The 18935-nt window shown below is 39.0% G+C and overlaps 1 protein-coding gene across 1 annotated transcript in view; it reads right to left on the bottom strand.

Annotated features, from left to right (window-relative positions):
* LOC116071227 (interferon-activable protein 202-like) overlaps positions 1-6411 on the bottom strand; it is a 30824-nt gene extending 24413 nt beyond the window's left edge. Inside the window, exon 1 of the mRNA XM_031342695.1 lies at positions 6209-6411. The gene's annotated coding sequence lies outside the window, so the exon portion shown is untranslated. The remainder of the gene's footprint in view (positions 1-6208) is intronic.
* Between the last annotated feature and the right edge of the window lie 12524 nt (positions 6412-18935).

An 18935-nucleotide genomic window follows, 5' to 3' on the forward strand; every position in this document is an offset into this window, starting at 1 on the left:
AATATGAACTAAGTAGTACCCTCAGAGCTCCCAGGGTCTCAACCACCAACCAAAGATTGCACATGGAGTAGTCTGATTGTTCAGGCAGCATGTGTGTAGTAGAGGATTGCAAATTCGATCATCAATAGGAGGAGAGGACCTCAGTCCTGTCAAGGTTCTGTGCCCCAGTGTAGGGGAATGCCAGGGCCAGAAAGTGGGAGAGGGCGGGTTGGCAGGCATGGGGAAGTGGGAGGCAACAGGGGTTTGTGTTTGTTGTTTTGGTTTGTTTCTTTGTTTTTGGGAGGGGAAACTGAGATTAGAGAAATTTACATGTAAATAAAGAAAATATGTAAAAAAAAAAAAAAAAGAATGTTTCTCACAATAGAGATTCTGTGACTATATCTTCAAGCTGCATTAAGTATTCACTGCTTAGGAATTGTTTTATTTTGGTATGGGAACACAGTCATCAGTTTCCTGTATTTTCACAGAAACATTTCACAGTACATCGTATAATTCCTTATACCTGAAAGATAAATACTTTAACATACATGCTACACATAACACAGTGCAATGTGCATGCCTGTGTGTTACTCTTTGTGCTAATAACCAGAAGAGTGTTTCCTGTAGTGTTCCCATGTGCTGTTATCTTAAAATATCTTAGGTGGTAAATGTGAGTTTTTAAGAAGACAACAAGAATGTTTCTCACATTAGATATCATCTTCAAACTGTATTGGTACATTCTGCTTTGGAATTGCTTGATTTTGGAATGGGTTACGTCACTCAGGATGATCTTCTCCAGATCCATCCATTTCCCCAAGAATTTCATAAATTCATTGTTTTTAATAGCCAAGTAGTATTCCATTGTTTAAATGTACCACATTTTCTGTATCCAGTCCTCTGTTGAGGGACATTTGGGTTGTTTCCAGTTTCTGGCTATTATAAATAAGGTGCTATGAACATAATGAAGCATGTGTCCTTATTACATGTATTGTTTAGAATACAAAAAAAAAATCTACACACATACAAACACACAAAACAAAAACAAAAAAGCACAACCAAACAAAGAAACTACAATACCAAGAACAAAACAGGACTGGAGAGGTTGCTCAGTGCTTACAAGTACTGACTGCTCTTGCAGAGTTCCTGAGTTCAATTCCCATCAACCATATAGTGGCTCACAGCCATCTGTAATGAGATCTGATGCCTTCTTCTGGTATGTCTAAAGACAGTTACAGTGTACTAATATACATAAAATAAATAAATGTATCTTTAAAGAAAAACAAACAAGCAAAACAAAAAAAAAACAAAGCTAAACTACATGAAACCTTGGTTTTCTACTATAATGAGTTATTAGCTTCAGTGAGAAGTCATGGATCCTTCCTTTGATGAATCTTGAAAACAGAACAATTAATATGTCTGTACCCATGTGAAAATCCAGCAGCATTTGTATCTGGATTGCTGTATCTGGGATATAGATTCTGTTAAAGCCAATTCTTATATTTCAACATAGTTATTTCACAAGATTCCCTTGATAATTATATCTGTCATGAACTATGTTGACACTGACTCTTTTCCTTTTACATATTCTACATCTGTGTTTCATGTAGCTTTCAATTTATCTGACTTCTCCACTTGTTTATCTTAATTTGTAATATACTTTACCTGTAGCTATTGCTGTACAATCTTGTGATCTATAATTTCCATCTTTGATCTGTGTATTCATCTTGTCTAAAAATCTGTGTGCAGTGCCAGATAGGCAAGGTAGATCTCAGTTCCACTACTCATTGTCTTTGTCAGTGATTGTTCCTGAGCATTTCTAATTACATCTATGAAATGGAAAAGCTTCCTATCTCTCCACTGCTGTTTAAAGTCCCAGATCATAGTAAATATTTGATAGGTGTTTTCTATTAGTATAAATGTAACATCTATTATACATTTTATTTTAGATACAGTCCAAGTACAAGTACAAGATTTGTCAAGTATCCCTAAATTTAAGAAATACAAGCCGGGCAGTGGTGGCACATGTCTTTAATGCCAGCACTTGAGAAGCAGAGGCAGGTGAATTTCTGAGTTCGAGGCCAGCCTGGTCTACAGAGTGAGTACCAGGACAGTCAGGCTACACAAAAAAAACCCTGTCTCGAAATACCAAAACAAAAAACAAAACAAACAAACAAACAAAACAAAAAAAACCCAAATAAAATGAATTTCCATTTTAGATATGTTTATATAGATCTCTAAGTCTCAATAGAAATTTATAGATATTTACTAAATTTCCTATAGGCAGTTGAAAAATTAACATCGAGTTGAGCATATTTCAATCCCTATAGGTCACGTTCTTCTTTCCCAGTGTTAGTATCAGCATCATTTATTCAGTTTCATAATGTTATCTCCCAATTGCATTGGATGTTCTTTGAACGTATATTTTCTCTCTCACTACTATTACCAAGCTTTTATAAAACCATAGGGGCCTTTATTCTTAAACAGTAGTCACCTTCATTAATCAAAGCATGATTTAACTTTCCTCTGCTTAGTACAATTTTGAAATAACTTCTGTGATGGCAGCTGGGACAGGATCCTTCCAGCCTGAAGACAGGTCTCCCAGGATTGCTCACACAGGCTTACAGGTCCATAGGAGGGATATGCTCCAACCAGAGACAGCAAGACCAACTAACTCGAGAGATAACCAGGTGGCAAAAGGCAAGTGCAAGAACCTTACCAACAGAAACCAAAGCTACGTGGCATCATCAGAATTCAGTTCTCCCACCACAGCAAGTCCTGGATACCCCAACACACCAGAAAAGCAAGATTTGCATTTAAAATCACATCTCATGATGCTGATAGAGGACTTTAAGGAGGACATAAATAACTCCCATAAAAAATACAGGAGAACACAGGTAAATAGGTAGAAGCCTTTAAATAGGAAATGCAAAATCCCTTAAAGAATAGAGGACTTTAAGGAGGACATAAATAACTCCCTTAAAAAAATACAGGCGAATACAGGTAAACAGGTAGAAGGCCTTAAATAGGAAATGCAAAATCCCTTAAAGAATTACAGGAAAACACAACCAAATAGGTAAAGGAATTGAACAAAACCATCCAGGATCGAAAAATGGAAATAGAAACAATAAATAAATCACAAAGGAGATAACCCTAGAGATAGAAAACCTAGGAAAGAGATCAGGAGTCATAGATGCAAGCATTACTTACATAATACAAGAGATAGAAGAGAATCTCAAGGACAGAAGATACCATAGAAAATATTGACACAATAGTCAAAGAAAATGCAAAGTGCAAAAAGGTCCTAACCCAGAACATCCAGGAAATTCAGGACACAATGAGAAGACCGGTAGGTATAGAAGAGAGCAAAAGTTCCCAACGAAAGGGCCGTTAAATATCTTTAACAAAAGAAGAAAACTTCCTTAACCTAAAGAAAAAAAAAAGATGCCTTTTTTGGAAAATCTTGATGAAATGGACAATTTTCTAGCCAGATGCCACTTACAAAAGTTAAATGAGGATCAAATAAACCATCTAAACAGTCCCATAACCCCTAAATAAATAGCTGCAGTCATTAAAAGTCCCCCAACCAGAAAAAAAAAAGAAAGCCCAGGACCAGATGAGCTTAAAAAAATCAGACCTTTAAAGAAGACCTAATACCAATACTCTTCAAACTTTATTCCACAAAATAGAAACAGAAGGAACACTACCCAATTCATTCTATGAAGCCACAGTTATGCTTATACCTAAACCACACAGACCCAACAGAAAGGGAACTTCAGCCCAAATTTCCTTATGAATATTGATGCAAAAATACATAATAAAATTCTAACAAATTGAATCTAAGAACACATCAAAATGATCATTCATCATGATCAAGTAGGCTTCATCCCAGGGATGCAGGGATGGTTCAATATAAGGAAATCCATCAATGTAATCCACTATATAAAAACAAACTGAAAGATAAAAACCACATGATCATTTCATTAGATGTTGAGAAAGCATTTGACCATGTCCAACACACCTTCATAATAAAAGACTTGGAAAGATGAGGAATACAAGGCCCATACCTAGACATAGTTAAAGCAATATATAGCAAACCAATAGCCAACATCAAACTAAGTGGAGAGAAACTTGAAGCAATTCCACTAAAATCAGGGACTAGACAAGGCTGCCCACTCTCTCCTTACCTATTCAATATAGTACTCAAAGTCCTAGCCAGAGCAATTAGACAACAAAAGGAGGTCAAAGGGATACAAAATGGAAGTAAGAATTCAAAGTATCACTATTTGAGGATGCTATGATAGTATACTTAAGTGACCCCAAGCGAGTTTCCACCAGCAAATTCCTAAACCTGATAAACAACTTCAGCAAAGTGGCTGGATATAAAATTAACTCAAACAAATCAATGAACTTTCTCTACTCAAAGGACAGTCTGAGAAAGAAATTAAGGAAGCAACACCCTTCACAATAGTCACAAATAATATAAAATACCTTGGTGTGACTCTAACTAAGCAAGTGAAAGATCTATATGACAAGAATTTCAAGTCTCTGAAGTAAGAAATCGAAGATCTCAAGTGCAGAGCTTTGGGGGCCTCTTGCCAGGAATCTGACATTGGCCAAGGACAAGGAAATGGGCTTCAGGCAGGAATCTGACATTGGGGCGTGATAAGGAAGTAAGTTCAGTCAGGAATCTTAATCTTAGGGTGGAACAAAAGAAGCAAGCTTCAGGCAAAAATCATGGGATTATGGACTTGGACAAGGAAGTGGGCTCAGATAATTTGTTTATTCTGAAAAGCCCTTGGAAACAACTGTTACGGAAGTAATCACAGGACCTTGCTTACTGCCTTGCTAGTTCCTCATTATACTGCCCGCCCTTAACACTTGTATGTATTTTAAATGGTATAAAAGCAGATTGGGAGAAAATAAACCTGCCTCAGCCTCAGAACTGGCTGGGTTCTAAAAAAAAAAAAAAAATTAGAAAAATTGGATGCTGAATGAGTAATTTAATGACACCAATATTCAAAATTCCCCATTAATATAGCTAAGGACCATCCAAGAAATTATTATAAAACCTGGAGGCTCAGTACTTAATAATGAAAGATTCAACCCAAGAAAAGTGAAACAATTTTAATTATATAATTACCAAATTATAACAGATTTTAGTTTCATAAGTACATTATTCTCATGACATTATATAATACTATGTGGTAAAATACAAAATTGATCATAGAGATTTAAGAGGGGCATGGTAGTGGATGTCTATGATTCAAGCACTCCAGAGGCAGAGGCAGAGGCAGAGGCAGAGGCAGGGGCAGGGACAGGGGCAGGGGTAGGGGCAGGGGCAGGGGCAGGGGCAGGGGCAGGGGCAGGGGCAGGGGCAGAGGCAGGATTATAAATTTGAGGCTGGCCTCAGCTATGCACCAAGTTTGAGGCAAACCTAGCTTGGGTAATGAAATCATTTTTCAAACAATAATAATAACAAGCAATAATATAAATTTAAACAAGTATGACATTGACTAATCATAACTATGGTTTGAAATTTTTGCATATGACAATTACTAAAAAGTTAGGCAAAACACCATAAAAAATAGAAATATTTTACAAAAATTATTAACAGTGAATAAGTTTAACTTTCCCCCAATAGAGTTCACTTCCAGCATGGAATGAAGAAAAGAGTATGACAAATATTGTCCCTTACATCCGATATAGAAGGGAACTAAAAGGAGATGTAAAAATAAAAATGTCAAGGTACTCTGTTTAAATAACTATATTAACAAAACTGGAACATTTTCTTCTATGGGTAGTGAGAGCTCTCACGTTTTGTATAAATCTCAGATTTGTATATTCACAAAACTATATACTATATTCATGTTGAAGTATAGTTTTCATTTAATGTTATTTTAGTTATCATTTCTCATGTTTCTGTCTTGTGTTTTACTCGGTCATTCACCGCAATCACCTTGCTTCCATGTGTTCTCTAGTGAAGATAACTGAAGACCAGTGTTAAATACTAACTCATGAAAAGTCATAGGAATAGAAGTGGCATCTTTATTCTGTCATCTGTCGTCTTCCTAGTGAAGCATTTGAAACCAGCTACAGCAGATTTAAAGCTGTGAGTGCAGCTGGCACCAGCCCTGGTACCCTCACCCACCAACACTGATTTTTTTTCTATGTTCCTTTATATTTCCACACATAAATCTGATCATATATTTAAGAAACAGACAGGGCTCACCTCCTTGGAAATTTCTGCAACAGTGTACAGATCCTGAGACCTTCAATGTCACAAGAAGTGGCCTGCTTGGTTTGAGTAGGTAGGCAGATAAGTCAGAAAATGAGAAACTGAACAGTGGGGTGTAAAGAAAGATACTAGCAATTATGACACTCTCAGAGTTTTTTTCATTTCTTAAGCAGCTCTGGGTGTCTCTCACTGTGCTGTATTCCTGGGGGGAGGAGTGTTGAAACAGCCAGGCCTCCTCCCAATTTATAGCTTTCAATTTCCCTGGGATTGTGAAACCTCTTGACTTCCCTTAAACACTGTGGCCACTATGAAAAAAAAAAAAAAAACAAAACCACAAGTTAGTCAGGCTCACATTCTTTTCTGATGAATCTCACTAAATAAATTTTGACTTTTGTAGCAAACAGATGTATACTGGCCACCAGACACAAAACTCACATATATGAGTGTTAAAACTAGCCGACTAAGGTTCTTCTGTTATAGGAGTCATGGGCAGCTGAGATGGCGTTTTCATTGTAGTAAAGAACGCAAGGCCTAGGAAATAGTCTAATACACTCAGGGTTTACCAGCACCAAGCCCTTCAGAAGCCAGAGACTTGTGGTCCTGAGGTTTTGGATTGGAGGCATATCATTCTGGGATTCAACCACTAACTGCCAGCCTGGTATTTGGAAGTTTTCATAATCAACTTCTGGAAGCAACAGGTGAAATACAATAGCAAACAGACAGTGCCTTTGTGATTCGGGGACCTTGAGAGTGGCTGGTGTCACAGCTCATTGGCTGAGGTCCTAGAACTGAGGTGTTAGAACTCTTGGCCTTTAAGGGCTGGCAGCTGTCTGGAATGTACCTGGTAGTCAGTAGGCATCATCTCATTCTTCAGGTCCTCAGAGCCCTGGCTGTCTTTATCTCTGACACCCCTATGTGAGCTCCAAATGCTCTCTCAATTTCCTCAGCTGCTCTTTCATCGGAATGACCACTGTCATGACTACCTGCACTTCCACCATTCCATTTCCTCCTTTTTAAAATTTTTATTTTATTTTTTTTACACTCTGGATTTTATTCCCCTCCCAGGTCACCCTCTGCCTGTTCTCTCTCCCATATTTATTCCCTGCCCCCTGCCTCTGCAAGGATTCCCCACCCCCAACCCCTTCCTCACCAGACCTCCCCATTCCCTGGGGCCTCCAGTCTCTTGAGGGTTAGTTGCATCTTCTCTGAGTGAACCCAGATCCAGCACTCCTCTGCTGGATCTGTGTTGGCACTCTCACATCAGCTGGTGTATGCTGCCTGGTTGGAGTTCCAGTGTCTGAGAGATCTCGGGGGTCCAGGTTAAGTGAGACTACTGGCCTTCTTGAAGGGTCGCCCTCCTCCCCAAGTTCCTAAAGCCAGACCCTTTAATACTTTTCCTCATGTGATGATAACCCCTAACCATTAATTTTGTTGCTACTTCAAAGCTACAATTTTGATATTTTTATGAATTATAATGCAAATAACAGATAAGCTTATGGTTGTAGGCAATCCCTGTGGACAGGTCATTCAACCCCCAAGGAGTTGCAACCTGTAGGTTCAAAGCAGATGGGAAGTAGAAGGGGGAACCTCCATAGTTCTGTTCAATAGGACTGAGGGTCGAGCTCCAGCAATGCACAGAGGAAAACGGGTTACTTTGACTATGGCTGTGGATGGCAGTAAGTCCTACATGGAAGGAGGTGGGCTGTGTGGAACAGCTGAAGTGGGAAGGCAGCAGCTGCTCTAAGAGTCCTCTGATGAGACCAGAATGAAGGAGGGAAAGGAAGACACAGGTGGCCAATGTGTATTTTGGTCAAGTATGATGGCTGTGCAATCCCTGGTAAAGAGAAGTTTTTGAGTCATCAGAGAATCACATAGCGGTGGAGATGGAGTAGCAAGAGTAACAGAATGGGGTTGATTCTCTTTTCATGTTACCAACATGGCCTTCACTTCCAAACTAAGCTGAAAATGAAGTAATGAGAGAGAGAGAGAGAGAGAGAGAGAGAGAGAGAGAGAGAGAGAGAGAGAGAGAGAGAGAGAGAGAGAGCAAGCACCTTAGTGAATCTCTTCACTGGGATTAATCTCATACTTCTATAAAGGTTTCCACAGGACAGGTTCTGCAAGACCACCCAGTGTCCCTAAGCTACTTACTAATAACAGCTAGAGAAGGATCTATGTAAAGTTGTTACAGTGTGCATCACATACATGGGGAACTTCTTGTTTGCACCAATCATAGGAGATATTCTACTAGGTGTTGAGAAATTGCTATGGCTCTGGCCTACGTGGAAATGATTCCCAGTTCAGGTAGATCCTTCAAGTTTTATGCCAGAGAAACAAAAGCCTGATACAGAGTGTTTGAAAAAAATCAAATCATTGAAGCTGCACATTTGAGAGCTGAAGGCATGAGCTAAAATTCTGCTGTTTTCTCAACTTATATGTACAGTGTTCTAAACAGCCAGGGTTGATATAAGGGTCTTTGGCTGGCTAAGTCACTATTTATGTTCAAGGAAGTCCTGATTAAAGAGGAAAGCCAAGTACCTGCTAATGAAGGAACCAAACTGTAGTCACACAGCCTGCTCCTAGTTCTGAGTCATGGGAATTAATAGGAAGTCACTGTAAGAAGCTGCTTCTCTGACATAGACTGAGAGTAGCACTAATCTGTGGATGGAAACATGAATATTGTAAAGGAAGACTGACAATACATCATATGGTTCCTCTCTAGGACCTTCTGATCTCCAGGTGAGAGGTATTGACGAGGTATATAATGCTGGGTATGAATCTTCTCTTGTGGAGCAAGCCTCAAGCCTGAACCGAAAGCAGTTCCCACTGTTCCCACTGTTCCCACTGTAACAATCATGTCCTCATTGTTCTGGGCATTCTAATTTTTCTTTTGCCCATAAGTCATAGAAGAAACTGATAACAATGTCACTGGTCTTTCTCTGCAAAAGTTCAGGCAGGAGAGGAAGTGAGTCCTTGTGTAAACATCAGAGAGACTTGTATAGAACAGTTTCCACCAAGGTCACAATTTTTACCTTTAGAGGAAAGCTTGTTAAGACACAGGATATTAAAAAGGATCCAGAATATGAGGGTATTCTAAGAATGAGTGAAACCTCCCAACCTGTCTGGAGGATCATTAAGGTAAGAAGTGAGCAACATAGAGACTTGAGGAAGTCCCTACGACTAGATACAATGGTGTCTTCTCTCTCCCAAAATGTACAGGGTATCAGGCATGTTGATAAACCCTAGGACAAGCTAAATATATCTGGAAAAAGTGGAGATGAACCAAGCTGCCCAGAAAAGGCTCTGAGACCCTGAACATCCTGATGCGGGCACTGTCCAATGCTTTGTCCTCTCTGTGGACTATGAAGGGTACCCCAGGTTTTTAGCTGTCCTGAGCTGTCACTCCCTTTGGGGTGGACTGGCGACATTGCTATCTTTGTGTCATTTCTGCTTTTGTAATTAATGACTCATCAATATTCTTATAAGAACCACAGTAAAAATAAATCCCATTGGCTCACCAAGTTGGACTTTGGTTGTATCAGAACTTTGACCTGGGATGAGTAGACATTTATTCATAACTCCTCAGAAATATTGTCCAACCATGTATATAGGTAGATTTGACGCTGCCATTCTTGTCTTCTTTGCATACCATTTGTAGAATATATATTTGTAGAATATGTGTTCATATACATTAATATGTATATACGGTTCTTGTAAGTCACAATTCTCCATCTTGGAAAGTACATTTTTATTCTGTCTCAGTCTCATTTGTGCTGTATCAGAACACTACAGATAGAGTGTTATATGAGGAGAATAAGTGCATTACTCACAGGTATGGAAGCCTGGAAACCCAAGACCTAATCTTTGGTATGTAATGATTTTGTTTCTTTCATTCTGTATCTATGTTATGGATATGGTGATGGTCAGAGGCTAAGCCAGGGGTTTCCAAAATCTTGCCCTTTTATTCAAAGATTTGGGGTAGAGGCTGTCATAGATTTGTATATAAGCAGTGAAATTTTATTCCAAGCAAAATGACAGTTCAGAACAGAAAGCAATAGCTTGAGGAGCAGTTGTGGGCCTTATAAGTAAAGGTATTCACTGGCTCCAGTGTTTGCTTAGAGTTTCTTTCATGGAGTTAAAGAGGAATAGTTGCTTTGTTGTAGGGAAGTAACACAGGTGAGTCTTTATTTCAACTGATGGGCTTAGTTTAGGTAGGCATTTACTCCTAGTGCATGCCCCTTTCCACAAAGTAGTTCATTTTGATTATATACGCATAAGTATACATAGGAAGGAGGTGGAAAACAGGATATCCATCATAAAAGTTCACTTTAAAGACACAGTTTGTCTGGATATACATTTACTCAAACTAGTCTAGGCTTGATCAGGCCATCTTTCATTGTAGGGTTAATGTTCTCGAGTCCCCTCTGTCACAGGGCTCAGGCCACTGTGGAGAACGGGGAGAGGGGGCACTCCGGAAATTTTGACTGAGGTTACCTGAACCTGATCCTGCATATATACCACAGGCCCACAAGGCAGACCAGCAATAGGAGGCCAGCCAATCTAAAGGCAAAAATGGAACATCTAAACTTCTATTGGTACTAAAAAAGCGAGGAAACACTCGAGCATTATGTCGTATCGGCATTGATCTTGGAAACAACAATAGAATCTTCCATCTCGGCTCCGCTTGGCACTCCACCAGGAACAGAAGAAGAAGGGTGCACAGGGCTCTCGGGCAAGATCTCTCCATTCTGCGTGGCACACTTCCACATCAATTGCTCGGGGACCCACAGAGGCTCTAAACGATCCTGAGGAAAAGCACAAACAGATCCCCTCGCCCACGCCAACGCTGGATCAGGACCATGCCATATGCCTGTGATCACATTCTTCCACTTCACAAGCCTTTTTAGGTGTCCTAACTTGTCACATTTAAAGCAAGCTTCTGAATTTCCTCTTTTATTCTGAGTAAGCTGCACAACGGCCTCTGCTAGGCCCGCATTGGTCAATGGGCTCCCCAACTCTCTACAAACTTTCATCCAGGCTTCTAACCCTTTGTTTTTGTAGGGATTGATAGCTGCCCTGCACTCTTTAATACACTGCTTGTAAACCAGCTGCTTAATCAGAGGCATAGCAGCATTAAGATCACTAAAGATTCTGCCTGCAGCTTCTACTAATCTAGCTACAAAGTCTGAAAAGGGCTCCATGGGTCTCTGTAAGATCTTAGTAAGATTACCACTCACCTTCCCTTTATTTGGTAAAAACTTCCAAGCTTTTAAGGCAGTCTGGTTAACTTGCTCAAACACCTGCCCTGGAAATACCTGGATATCCTATCTGTTGATTGGCAAACTTGCCCTGCCCTAATAACATATCTCTGTCCCAGGCAGGATTGCCAGCTGCGTGGTTCGCTTCAGCCTGTTCATTAGCATACTCAATCAAAAATGCCTTCCAATCCAAATATTGCCCTAGGCTCAGACAAGTGCGAGCCAAACCACTCCAGTCACTTAGCATCATGCAATGTCTATTAAGAGCCTCCACCTGAGCTAAAGTAAAAGAGGCAGTAATGCCATAAGTATGAACAGATTCAGCCAAGGATTTAATTACTTTAAAATCGAGCGGTTCCTCATATCTGTTTCCTTGAGCATCTTGAAAAACTGGGCAGGTGAGCTGGAGCTCCGACCTCACCGTTGCCAAACCTCTGGGCAAAAGGAGCGACCTAATCCTCCACTGCTAACTGGATTATATGGAGGGGGTTCTGATGGTGTGTGGCCTGGAGGGCCTTTATCAGTCTCTGGCCCCCTTTTCTTCTGCTTCTCCCTAAGGGAGCTTTTCTCTATCCTCTCAATTAGAGCTTGTAATTCCTCATCTGTATCAGACCAATCTGTGTCTGAGTTCCCCTTTCCTAATTTCACTGACTGCTCCTCTTTCAGCTGTTTCAGAGCTGTCTGCCCTTCCTCAACTGCCTTACAACATTTCTGATCTTCCAGGCAGCTCCTGACAAGTTTCCACACAGGCTTTACCCCTGCTTTCAAAATACCTGGTCCCAGGAGAAATCTAGATCCTTCCCTAACTTATCCCAGCATGAAAGGGTGAGGTTCCCAGATACCATGAACCAAGGGGCAACAGTGTCTCACACTCACTAAGGAACCTCTCCAATGTACTTTTCTTGATTTCTAATTTTTTTGACAATAACAGCTCTTGGAGAGCCAGAAAAATTGGGTGTGATTCCAAAAAGCCCATGGTTACTTTTGTTAGCTTTTTTGTTGTTATTGTTTAACAATAACAGCCCTTGAAGAGCCAAAAAATTGAATGCGATTGCAAAGCGCCCATGTTTACTTTTGTTACCCTTTTTTTTGTTACTTTTCTTTTTCTTTCAGTTTACTACTCCACAAAACTTTCCTTATAGCTTCTACTTCCGAGGACCTTATTGCTCCAACCCGGAGACTTTATTGTCTCTACTCCCGAGATCCTTATTGCCCCAATTTACCTTGGGAACTTACCAAGCCGGCTACCCTGACTGCAAAAGGTTCTGAGTCTCAAGAGGTTTTTCTCTTCCCTGTACAGGCCACCAACTGTCACGTCTGCCTCGACCAGCAAGAAAGACGCCACCCGAGCTCTTCCTTTTAGCAGTTTATTCAGGAACCTTTTTTAACAGTGTTTCTTCTCCTGCTTCTACTGCTACTTCTGCCTCCCCTGCTTCTCTGGAGCGATTACTTAAGCCCCGCCTTCCTGCCATCTAAGCCCCGCCTTCTAGCCCACCCTCAGCCAGTAAGTACTCCCAAGCTTAGACAATCCCAATGGGCCATGTGGCAAAAGCGGATAGGTCACCAGATGCAGAAGCAACCAATGACAACAAGCTTAGCCAAATGAGGGCTTGTTTATGAAACCACTCGCTCTAGGGGTACAACTGAAAACGACTCTCTACATCTATCGACACAGCACCAAATGTACAACCTTTGATACCATCTCCTGTTAGTCAATGTTTTCTTTAGTTGCCTCATATAAAATGTGAAACACCTTCCTTCTCTTGAAGCCCATGTGCTTCAGCCAAGCTTTCCTCATTCCCATTCTCCTACATTCTCTTAACAATCCAAAATTTTATCACATTGATTTGTTAAGCATGTTCTTTGTATAATACACTTAAATAATAGATACAAGTAAAAGGAAATCTGACATAAACTAGTGAAATGAGAGTAAACCCCTGTTCCCTTCCCTTTCCCCCTGCTCACCATCCCATTCTCTCCCACTTACTGGTCCTTGGATTTGAATGGAGTAGAGCTAAAGACAGAGAAGGCAGTGAGAAGGAGCTGGTTAAAGCCAGCTCTAGACCTGGAGCAGGTACAGGATGCCAGGCGTATTTAGGCTACAGGCTATAAATCACAATGGCCTGCAGGGGAATTTAGTTCGCTTTTGGGACCAACCAAATTACTAGACTGAAATTGGGGTTTTGAAAAATGGAGTGGACCTGTAACCAGCTTGGAATGAAGACCTTTCAAAGAGACACTATGTATCCCAATCTGACTATCCGACTATAGAAACAGTGGGCACCAAAGAAATGAGAACTTTCCCAATAATCTCATGCTGGGAGAAGAAAAAGGTGCCAGCCAGAGGTGGAACTTCTCTCCTGGAAAGAGATTTCACACAATTGTAGCAACTTGTCTGACTGCATTGGGGGATGAAACTGAAACCCTGACAAAGATGGTGGGTGGGACCACATCTTGATCAAGATGCTTAGATGCACATATTCTTGGGCTTCTATTTAAGCTTTGCTCTCACTCAGGACCAGAAAGCTGTATCTGGCCTGCACGTAAGTATTTCTGGATCTCTTTATCTTTCTTCCCAATGTAGCCACATTGAATAAATTTCCTTTTTCTGCTCTCCTCTTTTAATTTGGCTTTTTAAATTGAGGACAGGTGACAGGGTACCTGACTTGGGGCACAGGTTACGATCTCCAAGTTCAATAATAGACCCTCTTGGTTCTTTCATAGGTGGGATTGATGGACAATGAAGGTGAAAGATTATGAACACCAGCATCTGGCTAATGATAGGAAGGAAAGACCAGGAAAGCAGTAGTTGCCATGGCCTCACACCTTCTTAAGGCTATATTTAATCAAAGTATAGTCTTATCTTTGTTAATAGAGAGGATAATTATATTAGTATTCTTAATAGAATAGATGAGACACTTTGTTAATGTATATATTTAAATATAAATCATAATTTTGCAATTCATATTTATTACTTTTGAACATCTAAGTTACTTCTGGAACCGCAATCTTTGATCAACTTCTATTTTTGTCTATAATATATGCATCAAATATACTCCTTAAATTCCAACCATCCACTGGAAAGGAATATCCTCAGTAGCCAGTCCAAAGGAGCAATATGGCCATGGTCTTTGTAGTATAAATTGGAGAGGACAGCTGTGTGTGGACCTTAAATTTATAAAGAGAATAGAGATAGTAAGACACTGGCAGGGATGGGGGTTCTTTGTTCCATGTTACCTTCTGATCTCTCTGTTTTAATAATTTCAGCACATTTTCTAAGAGCTGGTAAGTCTTCACAAAACTTGATCAGTTTGCCCAATTCAGCATCATCTTGGAATTCATCATGTCAGCAATCTGAACCCTAGTGTATTGCTCTTGAATGCTTTTCTTCAGTCTTAGTCACTGTCCAGCAATGACTTAAATAAGTAAAAATGATGATCACTGATGAGTGTGAGTCCTTTGAGCAGAATAATTCTCTTATATTCATTCACCATCTTTCAAGTTGTTGGTGAGCCTGGAAGGAAAAGTTGGCATATTATCATACAGGTATTCAGAAATTTCCAAAGAAAAATGTGATTATGGGAATGAGTGAGCTATGTGAAAATACTGCATACAGGTATGTTCACAGAAAGAGAGCAGCATAATAGCTGTTTATGTCACAAGGAATATTGGGAAAGAATTGAATTATTATTATTAAGAACACCTTTAAAACAATTTTCATTATTAATAATGATAGTTGAGTTTGTTGAGGGTAGTTGTAATGAATAGTTGTATGGAGATAGGCCTCTGTGCCACAACTTAGAAGTATGGGCTTGTGGCTTCTCTTCTCTGCCCTTTAGGTGCCTGAACCCTTTCCCTTGTTGTCTGTCTGTCAGATCCTGACTCCTTGTCTCTATTATGGCTGTATTGGTTACTTTTCTGGTCAGTATGACAAGAACACCTGCCGGAACTAAGATGTGCAAAGAGTATTTTGCTTTACAGTCTCACAGTGAGTAAATCTTGGTGACTGGGACACAGAATGTGATCATGTAGCCTGTTAAATTTCTACAGATATGGTTGAATACGAGTATTTAAGTTAGAACCCAGGTGGCTATCATTCTCTAGTCCTGGGCCTATGTTCCTACATCTGCCATGTAGGCTCTAAGTTCTAAAGACTTCACAACTTCCCAAACTAGCATTGACAGCTGTTTCCCAAGTGTTGAAAGGTATGAGCCATGGAGAGCATTTTATATTCAAACCACAGTAATGACTAATGTGACAAATGAGGAAATGGGCTTGAGTCTCTCACATTATACAAGGGAACCTCTGGTCACCGCACTGCATCCCTTTTCCCATTATGTCTTCCATTACATCTGTAAGTAATCTTTTCTTTTCCCTAGGTTAGGTTAGTATATTTTCAGTTCCCATTGCCCCATTTCACTGTGGCTCTACAGAACTTCTTCTGACTCTCTCCTGAAGAATCAAATGTTTGTTGACTGGGAGCATTTCAGCACTTGTTTCATCTTTGTCCTTCTGTGCTCAATATCTTTAACCTTGTAACTTTAGAGAGCCACACGTTTGTGGCAGGTCTGTGCTCTATAATGCAGTCCAGAAGTAGAGGTTTGTTACAGAATAGAGGAGTATATTTTTAAAAGATACATTCATATTCATGTATCTTTTAAAATATTCATGACAATTAACATTGTAAACATCATGAAAAATAAATTGACATTATAAATACATGAAACCTCACAAAAATGAAAGAAATAAAGGAAAGAAGGACGGATGAAGAAAAAAGATGACTACTCAAAACTACTCAAAAGTTCACACACACACACAAAAAAAAAACCCACAAAGCAAAAGGGGGATAAAAAACTAATCAATCAAATGAGAGGCACCTGTAGCAATACAGTTTTAGAATGCAGTTATGTTAGATCACAAAGTGGCTTGTGGGGTTTTTTGCTTTTTTGTTTGGGTTTTTTTTCTTTTTTTCTTTTTTTGAGACTTCTGGGGCCTCATTGGCCAATACCTTGTAGGAGTTAATCCCACTTAATAATCCATGTTTTCTAGGAGTAATATTGTCCAACCACACAATTAAATTCTGTTCAAACTTTTTTATGGTATATATTTGAAATTATTTTACTAACTTGCGGGTTTCTATATGCTTTCTCATAAACCCTTAGTTTTGGTTAGCTCACCTATTACCTAAACCTTTCCCCTGTTTCCATTATTATTTAAGCCTTCCTTCATTTAACATGCATCCACTTATACCTCTAACTCTTTTCTTACTTGTATTGCAAAATAGCTTATCTGGTATAGCTTTTCATATACCCTTCTATACTAAAATGAGCACAGATTCAGGTAGAGACCTTTTGTTCCTAGCATTCACTAAGGAGCTATCAGCAGATAGTAATTTCTTGGGGGGAGGAAAAAAATCATTCTTCTGAAACGTGTTCAAAGAAGAAATCCCAAGCACCAGTGTATAATACCAACTCTACTCACACATGATCAGTAGCAATTGGATATGGGTTATCTTACACATATATACACAAAAGAAGATTTGAGGTTGGATGGGGGATTTTTTTGGGAGAAGATTTGCGATAAGTTGGAGTAAGTTACAAAGTGATTTTATATATCACTTTAAACCTGTATTAAATGTTTAGGAATAAAGAAAAATTTAAAAATTACTAAACATACACTCTTGAAAAATGGTTTAGTTTTTCTAATCATCAGAGAAAGTTTAATAAAATTATATAAAAACTTAAATAAAAGCTATAGTGATATATAATGTTATATACACTTATAATGTTTATTATTACACAGATAAGAAATAAAAATGATTCAGAGAAATAGAAAATATAACACATTCTTTGAAAAAATACAATTTGGTGTACCCATTATAGAAAATAATATAGAAAGCCCTTAAAATACAAAAAGCACAACCAGTGTATTCTGCTTCTTCCAGTAACTGGCTATATAACCAAAGGAGATAAAACAGATATACACAGAACACAGTTACACTCGTGTATTTATTATGTAATCATTCACCATATCTGAAACACAGAATAAGATAAATATCTTTTAGTGGATTAGTTAATAAAGAAAATCACAACACAGGTACCATGGTACATGAATGAGAGTCCAGTACTGGAGAAATAGAGGTAGAAAGATCAGGAGCGCAGGCCCACTCTCAATTGTGAGACTCTATTGCAGAAATAAATGCAAAAAATAAAACACACAAAAACACTTGCATGATAAATATACATTAAAAGCTCAGGGAGACGTGTCTGCTGTGCAAGCCTTGTGGCCTGAGATTAGATCCCTGGGACTTCTATAAAGAAGCAAGCCCCCAAAGTTGTCGTGTGATTTCCACATACACACTATGATTTGCATATAACTTCTCTCATTCCCCAAACCACACATCAAGTATTCATTAGCCATTCAAAACAACGGATTTCTGTCATTTGAAGTTTGACTGAATTTGAATGAAACTGGAGATAAATATGTTCAACCAAACATGGCTTATGCATGAATACAAATACCTCATGTTTCAGTTATTTACAAAAATCAACTTGTAGAAGAATGAAATAAAATAGTGGTCAGTAGAGATGGGGAAGAGGTAGTGGCAGGATAAACATGGAGATGATCATTAGAGGGCATCAAAACATAGCACAAGTGTCATCATCCCAAAATATGAAATCCTAACACATACAATTATTAATTGTTGAAGACATGAAATGATCATTACTTGGATTAGAGTACTACATATTATATATGCAAGTTGATTTTACAATGTTCCATATAAAGGCCTATAAGCTAGGAACTTAATATATCATTTAAAATAAAAATTTAAAACCATATAGCATTTAGGAGGCAGGGATTGCAAGAGATCTCTAAATCTGAGGGTATCCTGGTCTACGTAGTCAGTTCTAAGCCAATCAATGCTACATAGTGAGACCTTGTCTAAAGAACAAAACCAAGACAGATGAAAACAAAACAAAAGCACAAAATGAGACAAATTTTAAAGTGGTTTAGAAAAAAAACAATACCTTTGAACTGCTGCCAAGGAACTATTTAGTGGCTTGTAAAAATATTAGAAAAATTTGATGCTGAAAGAGTAATTTAAAGACACCAAATTCTCTACTAATATAGTTAAAGACCATCCAAGAAATTATCAAAAGTCTGGAGGCTCACTACTTAATAAAGATTTCAACCAAAGAAAAATAAAACCATTTTAATTATACAATTACCAAATCATAACAGATTTTAGTTTTATAACTACATCACTCCCATGACATTAAATACACTATGTAGTAAAATACACAATTAATCATAGATGTAAGAGGGGCATGGTAGTGGATGTCTATGATTCAAGGCCTGCAGAGGCAGAGGCAGAGGCAGAGGCAGAGGCAGAGAGACAGAGAGGCAGAGAGACAGAGGAGGAGGCAGAGGAGGAGGCAGAGGAGGAGGCAGAGGAGGAGGCAGAG

This window comes from Mastomys coucha, unplaced genomic scaffold (genome assembly GCF_008632895.1).
Source record: "Mastomys coucha isolate ucsf_1 unplaced genomic scaffold, UCSF_Mcou_1 pScaffold1, whole genome shotgun sequence".
NCBI classification, from domain to species: Eukaryota; Metazoa; Chordata; class Mammalia; order Rodentia; family Muridae; genus Mastomys; species Mastomys coucha.